We start from the raw sequence: 11,969 nt of genomic DNA, 5'->3' as shown, positions 1-11,969 counted from the left end.
TTATCATTTCTGCAAGGAGTTGGAGAGAGGGGGAAAAACCACAACAACATCCAGTGTGGAAGGAGGGAGACTCTACATTCTACAGGTGGGTGTGGGTGCATTTCCCCAAACAGACTTTGTTGTATCGGTGGGGGGAGGAAAGAAGACCACTGAGGGCCGGAACATCGCGGGGGGTGTGTGTGTGTGTGGTAGTGTGCGTGGGGGCCGTGCTTACAACTAGGCCCCCCCCCACAATTGGAACCCCCCCCACCCCCCCACATTTGCCTAGCCTGGGATAGCTGGAGCTACCAGGCTGAAGTTTGTTGTTTTTCTCAATCACCCAATTAAAGATCGTTGGGAGTGCCTGGTGGCTCCAGCTACCCCAGGTGAAGACATCTTCTCCCCGCACCTGAAGACCACCCCAAAGACTTTTGTGTTTTGCCATCTGGGGAGTGCACCCACCCACAGCTGCGAGGGGAGACCTGCCCTCGCAGCCCCCCCCCCCTTCCCACCCCCCTCTCTCTTTCTCTGCTACTCTGTTTCTCCCCTCTCTCTCTGAGGCCTCTTCCTTCCAAATTTACAAAAAAAACAAAAAAACAAAACCAATTAAGACAACTGAGCAGAGGGAGCAAGGCCTCTCCCCAATTGTCAACGAGGGGAGAGGTACCTCGTTAAGAGCTCCTCTGCTTCAGTCTTTTAGATAAGAGGCCTAATTAAGACCATTAAGGCCTGTGACTTTGGGGTGGGTGTAGCCCTTAAAGGGACCCCGTGATGGCGACCCCATCCACGCCGGTGGCAGGGCCAGCAAGGACGTATGCGCAGGCGGTGTCTACATCCACGGCACCTCCTGCGCCACCTGCTGCCCTGCCACCATTCAAACTAATAACCAAGAAACACGGGGTCAAGAGCTACACTCACCCCACAATGAGCATCGAGGAGTGCGTGCGGGCGATGGCTGGGGTAGTCGGCCCCTCGGCCATTGTCGCAGCCTCCAAGATGTCTGGGAAGGCCGTGTTCTTCCTGGGATCGGAGCGGGCGGTGTCCCTGGCCCTTGAAAAGGGGCTCACGGTGGGCGGGACGTTCCTGCCGGTGGACCCTCTCGAGGCCACCGCGCAGAGGGTCATCGTGTCAAACGTCCCGCCCTTTGTTTCCGCTGAGCTCCTCCTCCCTCACCTACACCAACTGGGGGAGGTAAGGTCGGGGATCAACCCCATACCGCTCGGCCTCAGGGAGAACAGCCTGCGCCACGTGTTCTCCTTCCGCCGCCAGCTCTTTGTCCGGCTGGCGCGGGAGGACGTGACAGAAGGGCACTTTAATGTGGTGCACGAGGGGACTGCCTACCGCGTCTTCTGGACGTCAGACGGCGTGCGGTGCCATGCCTGCAGGGAGGTGGGGCACGTTCGTAAGAACTGCCCCGCCTCCAAGGCCGCCAAACCACCGAAGGCGGCCATAGCTGGCGCCGCCGCCACGCCCCCCCCTAGTTGCGTCCGCGTGCCGGGAGCCATGGGTGCGCGGGCATCGTCGGAGGCCTTTGTTTTCAGGGCCTCCGGCGGGGGGGAGGGAGAGCGTCCGAGCGGAAAGAAGGCGCGGAAGAAGGAGAAACATCTAGAGGCGGGTCCCCTCGGTGCGCCGGAAAGTCTGACCACCGCGCTCAGCCCAACCCAGTCACCGGCGAGCGCGGGGTGCCCCGAGCCCGTGCCCGGGCCCTTGAATAACACCACAGAGGGGCCCAGGCGCGGGCAAGAAAAGGAAAAGGGGGGGGGCGGAGCGGGAGGCCTCGGCAGACATGGAGGTCTCCCTGACTCCGCGCGCCCCCAGGAACAAAAAGAGGCACCGCCCCAATGAGGCGGAGGGGGAACAACATCCCTCCGCGGAGGAGGCGGTGCCCGCCGCGTGTCCCGCGTCCCCCACCAGCGCCCCCAAATTGCGCTGCAGGCGCGAGGAGTCTTTCCCCGGGGAGGGTGAGGCAGTCGAGGCTGCCCAGCCGCTGCCTCCTGGGGAGGGCGTGGAAGATCTGCCTGTCGTGGGGGGCGTGGGGCCAGTGGAAGAATGCGTAGCCGCCGGGTCGAGCGTCCCGGGGACCGAGGCGGGCGGGGCCGAAAAGGCCGAACCTGAGCCCGCCCAGCTATTATCCAACTTCCCCCGGGAGTCGCTCGACCCGGCAGAAATACAAACAAATAATTATGACACTGTAGATGCTGGGCCGGGGGGTGGCAGCGGGGAGGGGGAGGAACACCCACCCTCGCCCCTTACTTTGGAGCTGGAGCACTTGGAGGGCCTGGGGATTTCCTATGGCCGGGTCTCTCCTTGTTCTCCGGTTCCTGGGGCGGAGGGGGAACCCCTTCCGCTGTCATTTCCCGACCCAGCACCATTTTTAAAAGAGCCCAGTGGGGACTCCTCTGCCGACGATCCTGGGGGTGGGATCGGGGCAGTGCCAGGGCCGGTTGGAGCGGCCGGTTCATTTGCCGTACCTTGTGCGGTCGATGGGCTGGCTGCTGGCGGCCACCTCCCGGAGGAGGACGGGGACTCGGTGGGGGACGCGGGTGAAGACCTAGAGACCACCGCCAGTGAGGCGGTGGATCTGCTCGCGGCCGCCGCTGAGGCCCTCCTCATTCCTGCAAAGGAACTCCGGGACTTTTTGGCCCAGAGCCGGGGTCGCCGCGACCAAGCCCGACTGGCCCTGGAAAAATGGTCCGAGGCAGAGCTGATCAAGGGGTCTGTCCGCGCCGCCGTTAAAACCTTGGCCGCGGGCGGGCCCTTGACAAAGGAGCAGCACCTTGAGCTGCGCGAGCTCGAGGGACTCCTCGCTGGGCTGCGGAGGGAGCGGAGTTCAACAAAAGACTCCGCTCCCTCCCCCACAATAGGTTAAGGTAGAGGTTGCACTATGCTTTTGCCATGAAGATAACCATAGCCAGCCTCAACATCAACGGCGGCAGAGGGGCACGCCGTAGATTTGACAATTTTTCGCTCCTGCGGGAGGGGAAATATGCGGTGTGCTTCCTGCAAGAAACCCACACCGTTCCGGGAGACGAAGCCACGTGGCTCCTGGAATGGCAAGGAGAGGTCCGCATGAGCCACCTCACCGCCATTTCTAGTGGGGTGGCCATCTTGCTGGGCCCGCATTTTCAGCCGGAGATCTTGGGGGTCGAGGAGCCCGTGCCAGGCCGCTTGCTGCACGTAACGGTTCGCCTGGGGGATGTGCCGCTCCATCTCGTGAACGTGTACGCCCCTCATCCCGGCCCGCAGCAGACGCGCTTCTTTGAAGAGGTGTCCGCTCTTCTTGGCTCCGTCGACGTCGGCGACTGCATTGTCCTCGGGGGGGATTTTAACTGCACCCTCGAGGCGAGGGACCGCTCCGGTGCCCCGCAGTGCATGACGGCGATGGAGAAGTTGAGGGACCTGATCGGGTCCTTCGACTTGGTGGACGTCTGGCGAAATCTCCACCCCGGCTCCAGCGCCTTTACTTGGGTGAGGCCTGGAGTTGGATGGTCTAGAGTCGACCGCCTTTACGTGTCTCGGGCGTACGTTTCCTGCGTCCCGGCGGCCTCCATGCGGCCGGTGCCGTGTTCGGACCACCACCTGGTGTGGGCGGAGCTCGCTTCGCTCCGCGCGAGGACGGGGTCCGCGTACTGGCACTTTAACAACCGGCTGCTGGAGGACGTGCGGTTCCAGGACTCGTTCCGTCGATTCTGGTCCGACTGGAGAAGGAAGCAGGGGGGCTTCCCCTCCTTGAGGCTATGGTGGGACGTGGGCAAGGCTCACGTCCGCGTCTTCTGTCAAGAGTACGCGAGGGGGTCGACCAAGAGGCGGGCGGCCAGAGTCGGGCGCCTAGAAAAAGAGGTGCTCGACCTGGAAGCCCGTCTCGGTCAAGTCGTCCAGGACCCGGCCCTGCGGACGGTGTACGAAGCGAAGAAGGCCGCGCTGAAGGACCTGCAGCTCGTCGGGTCCCGAGGCGCGTTCGTGAGGTCGCGGATCCGGTTCCTGCGGGATCTGGACCGCGGCTCCCCCTTCTTCTACTCGCTGGAAAAAAGGCAGAGTGTCCGTAAGCAGCTCTTGACGCTGCTGGCCGACGACGGCTCTCTCGTCTCGGATCCGGAGGGCGTCAACAACAGGGTCCGAGAATATTACGGGGCTCTGTTCTCTCCGGATCCGTCCAGCGAGGAAGCGCGTAGAGTTTTGTGGGAGGACCTGCCGAAGGTCAGCCCGGAGGGCGCCGAAAATCTGGAAGCTCCGCTAAGCCTGGCGGAGCTGACCGGTGCCCTCGCCCGGCTCTCGAGGGGAAAATCCCCGGGGCTGGACGGGCTGACCGTGGAGTTCCACAGGGCGTTCTGGGACGTCCTGGGGAGCGACTACGCGCGGGTCCTGGGGGAAAGTCTGGCGACCGGGGAGATGCCCCTCTCTTGGCGCAGGGCAGTCATCGTCCTGCTGCCTAAGAAGGGCGATCTCCGCCTCCTTAAGAACTGGCGCCCGGTCTCCCTCCTCAGCACGGACTACAAAATCTTCGCCAGGGCGATGTCTGCTCGCCTTGGTGCCGTGCTGGACCACATGATCCACCCCGACCAGTCATACACGGTCCCGGGCCGGACAATCCACGATAACATCCATCTGGTCCGGGACCTCATCCATTGTTCCCAGGAGGCTGGTCTGTCGGTCGCCTTCCTATCCCTCGACCAAGAGAAGGCGTTCGACAGGGTGGATCACGACTACCTGCTCGGAACTCTGCGCGCTTTCGGGTTCGGGACGCATTTCGTCGCCCGGATCCGACTTTTGTACGCCGCCGCGGAGTGTCTGATTAAGGTTAACGGGTCCTTGACGGCGCCCCTTCGCTTTAGGAGAGGGGTGCGCCAGGGTTGCCCCATGTCCGGCCAGTTATACGCCGTTTGCGTGGAGCCTTTCCTGCGCCTCTTGCGGACGAGGTTGACGGGACTGGCTCTGCAAGGGCCGGGCGTGGAGGTCGTCCTCTCGGCTTACGCCGATGACGTGCTCCTCGCGATAGAGGATCCCGCTGACCTGCGGAGGATGCGTGAGTGCCAGGAGATTTACTCGGCCGCGTCCTCCGCCAGGATCAACTGGGAGAAATGTTCCGGACTCCTGGTGGGTCAGTGGCGGGTGGACTCCCTGCCGGAGGAGCTCAGGCCTTTTGCCTGGAGCACGACCCATCTCCTCTATCTGGGAGTCTACCTTAGCCCCGACGAGGGAGCCTGGCCGGCGAACTGGCAGGAGCTGGAGGCCAAGGTCGCCGCTCGCCTAGGGCGCTGGACAGGACTGCTCCGAGTGCTGTCCTACAGGGGTCGAGCGCTAGTCATAAACCAGCTGGTGGCCGCAATGCTGTGGTACCGGCTGGTCACTTTGACCCCTCCCCCTGCGTTTGTCGCCAAGATACAGAAGAAGCTGGTGGACTTCTTCTGGAACAACAGGAAGCACTGGGTCTCTGCCGCGGTCTTGAGTCTCCCGCTTGAGGAGGGCGGTCAGTCGCTGGTGTGCGTCAGCGCCCAGCTCGCGACTTTCCGCCTTCAGACCCTGCAGAGATACCTTTACGTCGAGCCCCCTCCTAGGTGGTGCGCTCTGGCGAGGTATTTCTTCCGCCAGCAGCTCGACCTCAATTATGACACGCAGCTCCTGTTTGTGAACTTGGGGGGTGCCAGGACCGCCCTCCGGGAGCTGCCTGTCTTTTACAGGGAACTCATCAGGGTCTGGAACAAAGTCTCCACCAAGCGCAGCTCTCCGCCGGCTGGAGTGGCGGCCGTCCTGCAGGAGCCGCTGCTCGGGAATCCGTACCTCCACGGCCGAGGCTTCATGTGGCGGTCGGAAGAGAGGGCTGTGGCTGGTGAGGTGACCAGGGTCAGGGACCTGCTCGATGGCGGAGGAGCGGGCTGGATGGCGCCAGACACGCTGGCGCGGCGCCTAAACTCTGCCAACGTCCGCCACGCGGCCGATGCCATCGAGTCGCTAAAAACAGCTCTGGGCCCTGACTCCGTTAGATGCATCGAGGAGGCTCAAGCACGTGGGGAGATCCCGTCCGAACTGACCCCCGTCCGGACGGAATTCCTCATCGGCGCCAAACCCCGGAACCTCCCTCGGGGGCCGGCGCCTCACAACTTGAGCCGCCTCGGGGAAATCCCCTCCGTGCCTTTCAGTTCCGCGCGGAGGGGTTTCCTGTACGGGCTGCTCCTGCACACCCTCAACTTTGCCATCCTCGCCGGCCGTCCGGACACGCCATGGCGTACCATCTTGCCGTCCGGAGGAGGCGGGGGTCCCCGATGGAGGGCACTCTACGCAGGGGTCCTCCCACTATTCATCGGGGACTTGGCCTGGAGGGTGGTGCACGGAGCAGTGCCGTGCAACAAATTTTTAAGCCGGTTCACGGACTCCCAGGCCGCCTGCAATTTCTGCGGTCTGGAGGAGTCCGTGTTCCATGTTTTTATGGAGTGCACAAGGTTGCAGCCCCTGTTCCATTATTTGAAGGGGCTGCTCCTGAAATTCTGGCTGCACTTCAGTCCCACTCTCCTGATCTTTGGGCACCCTGTGCGGAGGGGAGCGGGTAGGTCCGAGGGCCTCCTCGTAGGACTGCTCCTGGGCACGGCCAAGGGTGCCATCAGCCGGTCCAGGCAGCGGGCGGTCGAGGGGGTCATTCAACCTGACTGCCTGCCTCTCTTCCGCTCTTACATCCGGTCCAGGGTGTCCTTGGAGATGGAGCACGCGGTGTCCACCGGTACGCTCGCGGCCTTCCGCGAGAGGTGGGCACCGGAGGGACTGGAGTGCATCATCACGCCCGGCAACCAAATTTTAATTTGATTTTACGTTTTAAAGTTAATTTGTTTTAATTGCCGGTGCTTTTAGTGTCCCCTTCCCTTTTATAGGGGGCACTGGGGAAAAATTGTGATTTTAGTGCCCCAAAAAAAAACAAAAAAAAAAGAAAAAACACAAAAAAAAACAAAAAAGGGGGGGAAAAAAAGGGCCTTGTAAATGTCTGGAGTGTCACCCAGGTCGGGTGGCACTCTTTAATGTTTTATGTTTTCGCAGGTAAACTCAAAAGAGTTTCATGCACAAGGAACCAATCGTGGAGCTGTGGAGGCGTGTCCTGCACAGTTGGAGCTGTGAGCAGTGAGTGGAGCTGCTAGCAACTTGAGCTCCTGCCTGGAGAGCCCTGAGACCAGCCCAGGAAGAGAAGGAAGGAAGGGGCTTCACCTTCAACTTTACCCAGAGGGAGAGGAGGAGAAAGCAGAAAACTTTGAACAACTTTACCATTTCTGCAAGGAGTTGGAGAGAGGGGGAAAAACCACAACAACCATCCAGTGTGGAAGGAGGGAGACCCAACATTCTACAGGTGGGTGTGGGTGCATTTCCCCAAACAGACTTTGTTGTATCGGTGGGGGGAGGAAAGAAGACCACTGAGGGCCGGAACATCGCGGGGGGTGTGTGTGTGTGTGGTAGTGTGTGTGGGGGCCTTGCTTACAACTAGGCCCCCCCCACAATTGGAACCCCCCCCACCCCCCACATTTGCCTAGCCTGGGATAGCTGGAGCTACCAGGCTGAAGATTCTTTAAATCACCCTATTAAAGATCGTTTGGGATTGTGTGCCTGGTGGCTCTAGCTACCCCAGGTGAAGACGTCTTCTCCCCCCACCTGAAGACCAACCCAAAGACTGTGTTTTTGTGTGTGTTTTGCCATCTGGGGAGTGCACCCACCCACAGCTGCGAGGGGAGACCTGCCCTCGCAGCCCCCCCCCCCTTCCCACCCCCCTCTCTCTTTCTCCGTTACTCTCTGTTTCTCCCCTCTCTCTCTGAGAGCCCTTTTCTTCCGAAATTTTAAAAAAAAAACCCAATTAAGACAACTGAGCAGAGGGAGCAAGGCCTCTCCCCAATTGTCAACGAGGGGAGAGGTGCCTCGTTAAGGGCTCCTCTGCTCAGTTAACATACGAGGCCATTAAAGACCATTAAGGCCTGTGACTCTGGGGTGGGTGTAGCCCTTAAAGGGACCCCGTGATGGCGACCCCATCCACGCCGGTGGCAGGGCCAGCAAGGACGTATGCGCAGGCGGTGTCCACATCCACGGCACCTCCTGCGCCACCCGCTGCCCTGCCACCGTTCAGACTTATAACCAGGAAACACGGGGTCAAGAGCTACACTCACCCCACAATGAGCATTGAGGAGTGCGTGCGGGCGATGGCTGGGGTAGTCGGCCCCTCGGCCATTGTCGCAGCCTCCAAGATGTCTGGGAAGGCCGTGTTCTTCCTGGGGTCGGAGCGGGCGGTGTCCCTGGCCCTTGAAAAGGGGCTCACGGTGGGCGGGACGTTCCTGCCGGTGGACCCTCTCGAGGCCACCGCGCAGAGGGTCATCGTTTCAAACGTCCCGCCCTTTGTTTCCGCTGAACTCCTCCTCCCTCACCTACAACAACTGGGGGAGGTAAGGTCAGGGATCAACCCCATACCGCTCGGCCTCAGGGAGAACAGCCTGCGCCACGTGTTCTCCTTCCGCCGCCAGCTCTTTGTCCGGCTGGCGCGGGAGGACACGACGGAGGGAGATTTTAATGTGGTGCACGAGGGGACTGCCTACCGCGTCTTCTGGACGTCGGACGGCGTGCGGTGCCATGCCTGCAAGGAGGTGGGGCACGTTCGCAAGAACTGCCCCGCCTCCAAGGCCGCCAAACCACCGAAGGCGGCCAAGGCTGGCACCGCCGCCACCCCTCCCCCTAGTTGCGTCCGCGTGCCGGGAGCCGTAGGTGCGCGGGCATCGTCGGAGGCCTTTGTTTTCAGGGCCTCCGGCGGGGGGGGAGGGAGAGCGTCCGACCGGAAAGAAGGCGCGGAAGAAGACAAAACATCAAGAGGCGGGTCCCCTCAGTGCGCCGGATAATTTGACCACCGCGCTCAGCCCAACCCCGTCACCGGCGAGCGCGGGGTGCCCCGAGCCCGTGCCCGAGCCCTTGAACAACACCACAGAGGGGCCCGGGCGCGGGCAAGAAAAGGAAAAGGGGGGGGCGGAGCGGGAGGCCTCGGCAGACATGGAGGTCTCCCTGACTCCGCGCGCCCCCAGGAACAAAAAGAGGCACCGCCCCAATGAGGCGGAGGGGGAACAACATCCCTCCGCGGAGGAGTCGGTGCCCGCCGCGTGTCCCGCGTCCCCCACCAGCGCCCCCAAATTGCGCTGCAGGCGCGAGGAGTCTTTCCCCGGGGAGGGTGAGGTAGTCGAGGCTGCCCAGCCGCTGCCTCCTGGGGATGGCACGGAAGATCTGCCTGTCGTGGGGGGCGTGGGGACCGCGGAGGAATGCGTAGCCGCCGGGCCGGGCGTCCCGGGGACTGAGGCGGGCGAGGCCGAAAAGGCCGAACCTGAGCCCGCCCAGCCAATACCCAACTTCCCCCGGGAGACGCTCGACCCGGCAAAAACACAATTTATTGGTTTTAATGACACCGTAGATGCTGGGCCGGGGGGTGGCAGCGGGGAGGGGGAGGAACACCCACCCTCGCCCCTTACTTTGGAGCTGGAGCACTTGGAGGGCCTGGGGATTTCCTATGGCCGGGTCTCTCCTTGTTCTCCGGTTCCTGGGGCGGAGGGGGAACCCCTTCCGCTGTCATTACCCGACCCAGCACCATTTTTAAAAGAGCCCAGTGGGGACTCCTCTGCCGACGATCCTGGGGGTGGGATCGGGGCAGTGCCAGGGCCGGTTGGAGCGGCCGGTTCATTTGCCGTACCTTGTGCGGTCGATGGGCTGGCTGCTGGCGGCCACCTCCCGGAGGAGGACGGGGACTCGGTGGGGGACGCGGGTGAAGACCTAGAGACCACCGCCAGTGAGGCGGTGGATCTGCTCGCGGCCGCCGCTGAGGCCCTCCTCATTCCTGCAAAGGAACTCCGGGACTTTTTGGCCCAGAGCCGGGGTCGCCGCGACCAAGCCCGACTGGCCCTGGAAAAATGGTCCGAGCCAGAGCTGATCAAGGGGTCCGTCCGCGCCGCCGTTAAAACCTTTGCCGCGGGCGGGCCCTTGACAAAGGAGCAGCACCTTGAGCTGCGCGAGCTCGAGGGACTCCTCGCTGGGCTGCGGAGGGAGCGGAGTTCAACAAAAGACTCCGCTCCCTCCCCCACAATAGGTTAAGGTAGAGGTTGCACTATGCTTTTGCCATGAAGATAACCATAGCCAGCCTCAACATCAACGGCGGCAGAGGGGCACGCCGTAGATTTGACAATTTTTCGCTCCTGCGGGAGGGGAAATATGCGGTGTGCTTCCTGCAAGAAACCCACACCGTTCCGGGAGACGAAGCCACGTGGCTCCTGGAATGGCAAGGAGAGGTCCGCATGAGCCACCTCACCGCCATTTCTAGTGGGGTGGCCATCTTGCTGGGCCCGCATTTTCAGCCGGAGATCTTGGGGGTCGAGGAGCCCGTGCCAGGCCGCTTGCTGCACGTAACGGTTCGCCTGGGGGACGTGCCGCTCCATCTCGTGAACGTGTACGCCCCTCATCCCGGCCCGCAGCAAACGCGCTTCTTTGAAGAGGTGTCCGCTCTTCTTGGCTCCGTCGACGTCGGCGACTGCATTGTCCTCGGGGGGGATTTTAACTGCACCCTCGAGGCGAGGGACCGCTCCGGTGCCCCGCAGTGCATGACGGCGATGGAGAAGTTGAGGGACCTGGTCGGGTCCTTCGACTTGGTGGACGTCTGGCGAAATCTCCACCCCGACTCCAGCGCCTTTACTTGGGTGAGGCCTGGAGTTGGATGGTCTAGAGTCGACCGCCTTTACGTGTCTCGGGCGTACGTTTCCTGCGTCCCGGCGGCCTCCATGCGGCCGGTGCCGTGTTCGGACCACCACCTGGTGTGGGCGGAGCTCGCTTCGCTCCGCGCGAGGACGGGGTCCGCGTACTGGCACTTTAACAACCGGCTGCTGGAGGACGTGCGATTCCAGGACTCGTTCCGTCGATTCTGGTCCGACTGGAGAAGGAAGCAGGGGGGCTTCCCCTCCTTGAGGCTATGGTGGGACGTGGGCAAGGCTCACGTCCGCGTCTTCTGTCAAGAGTACGCGAGGGGGTCGACCAAGAGGCGGGCGGCCAGAGTCGGGCGCCTAGAAAAAGAGGTGCTCGACCTGGAAGCCCGTCTCGGTCAAGTCGTCCAGGACCCGGCCCTGCGGACGGTGTACGAAGCGAAGAAGGCCGCGCTGAAGGACCTGCAGCTCGTCGGGTCCCGAGGCGCGTTCGTGAGGTCGCGGATCCGGTTCCTGCGGGATCTGGACCGCGGCTCCCCCTTCTTCTACTCGCTGGAAAAAAGGCAGAGTGTCCGTAAGCAGCTCTTGACGCTGCTGGCCGACGACGGCTCTCTCGTCTCGGATCCGGAGGGCGTCAACAACAGGGTCCGTGAATATTACGGGGCTCTGTTCTCTCCGGATCCGTCCAGCGAGGAAGCGCGTAGAGTTTTGTGGGAGGACCTGCCGAAGGTCAGCCCGGAGGGCGCCGAAAATCTGGAAGCTCCGCTAAGCCTGGCGGAGCTGACCGGTGCCCTCGCCCGGCTCTCGAGGGGAAAATCCCCGGGGCTGGACGGGCTGACCGTGGAGTTCCACAGGGCGTTCTGGGACGTCCTGGGGGGCGACTACGCGCGGGTCCTGGGGGAAAGTCTGGCGACCGGGGAGATGCCCCTCTCTTGGCGCAGGGCAGTCATCGTCCTGCTGCCTAAGAAGGGCGATCTCCGCCTCCTTAAGAACTGGCGCCCGGTCTCCCTCCTCAGCACGGACTACAAAATCTTCGCCAGGGCGATGTCTGCTCGCCTTGGTGCCGTGCTGGACCACATGATCCACCCCGACCAGTCATACACGGTCCCGGGCCGGACGATCCACGACAACATCCATCTGGTCCGGGACCTCATCCATTGTTCCCAGGAGGCTGGTCTGTCGGTCGCCTTCCTATCCCTCGACCAAGAGAAGGCGTTCGACAGGGTGGATCACGACTATCTGCTCGGAACTCTGCGCGCTTTCGGGTTCGGGACGCATTTCGTCGCCCGGATCCGACTTTTGTAC

Source organism: Pristiophorus japonicus, chromosome 1, assembly GCF_044704955.1.
Source record: "Pristiophorus japonicus isolate sPriJap1 chromosome 1, sPriJap1.hap1, whole genome shotgun sequence".
Taxonomy (NCBI): domain Eukaryota; kingdom Metazoa; phylum Chordata; class Chondrichthyes; family Pristiophoridae; genus Pristiophorus; species Pristiophorus japonicus.
Note: the sequence above shows the minus strand (reverse complement) of the source record.